The 1,324-nt window shown below is 32.0% G+C and overlaps 1 long non-coding RNA gene across 1 annotated transcript; it reads left to right on the forward strand.

The window, feature by feature from the left end:
• The first annotated feature begins 234 nt into the window (after positions 1–234).
• LOC117111420 lies at positions 235–819 on the forward strand. Its single transcript, XR_004445869.1, has 2 exons — positions 235–394; positions 781–819. It is a non-coding gene; the product is annotated as an uncharacterized LOC117111420 (long non-coding RNA).
• Positions 820–1,324: the final 505 nt, after the last annotated feature.

A 1,324-nucleotide genomic window follows, 5' to 3' on the forward strand; every position in this document is an offset into this window, starting at 1 on the left:
AGGATTGCGATAAAGATTACAAATTCCTGTACGAATGAATTTTAAATCACAAATGAATATATAAGTACGTTTTAATTTTTTTCGAGGTTAAATTTAGTTACCTCTATATAAATCAAAGTGATTATTCATAATAACTGTATCACGTTATAATTTACGTCACCACAAATCTTAACACATTTTTAGTCGTTATAAGAATTCAGAGGCAATGATTATTTAAAGCTCAAATTAAATTTTGAATATTTAACAACGCTAACATCTCTTTTGAAATATACTTTCCAGCTGGTAGCTGTGTTGGGCCTTTAGTCCAAGGACCTACTTGCGATATCATCCGACCAGGAGAGAAATGGACAGGTCTCGTTTCCGCCAGAATTCTTCCTGCCTCGGACGCCCGATCGTAAGTAGCACAACACCGGATTATTTTTTTTTGCATCTCAAAATTGTATACATATACAACGAATAATCATTAACACAATTGGGATTACAGTAAACAACGAGATACGAGAGATATAATATTAAACATAATACATTTTATCAACCTTTTGTCAAAATTATGAAAATTTATTTTAATCTAGTTAATCTGATAAGGGAGAAATAAAAATCTGAAAATTGACATCAATCACAGTATACTACTTTGCTAATAGATGAAAAAAAAATGATAAATATAAATACAAATAAATAATTATAAATAGTATTAAAAATAGTACTATACATAAATATTAGAACAATATTATTTAATACAAACGATAACGATGTTATATTTTGTATATTATATTTTTATAGTATCATCGCAATGCCTATGAGTCCTCCTAAAGGAATGACGAAAAAGATCATCACAAGTCTCCCTGCTGCCGAAGCAGCTATGGAACTTTCTTACCGAGCCGGCAAGAATGAAGGGATTGTTGGATTTTGCTATACAGCACTGGGTGACAACTGGTAGGTCTAGTCTACATTCTCAATCCAGCTAAAAAAGTGACAGATTTTAGCTTCATCAGTATGATATTACATGTTCATAACACAACTAATTTAACTACAGAACATTAGTATCAAATGCTTGATTGGATGGATGGATGGATTTATCCGATGTAAACACCAAGAATAGGCTAACCCACGAAAGTGGTGATTGGGCAGTACACCGGTAGACAATCCCCAAACTGCAATACCGCACATGCCAAGTCAGGTTCCTAAGGGAGAAATTATTGATATGTTGTAGAACTATTTTTTCTTTAAAGGGGCATAACCACCTTTTTATACATATTCCCCCAGTTTTTAAATATTAAAAAATTTGTATCTGTATCAACGTTGTTGTGTCTTAGAAAAATCAGTT

Source organism: Anneissia japonica, unplaced genomic scaffold (genome assembly GCF_011630105.1).
Source record: "Anneissia japonica isolate Jap-2015-1 unplaced genomic scaffold, ASM1163010v1 scaffold288043_len311759_cov178, whole genome shotgun sequence".
NCBI lineage: Eukaryota > Metazoa > Echinodermata > Crinoidea > Comatulida > Comatulidae > Anneissia > Anneissia japonica.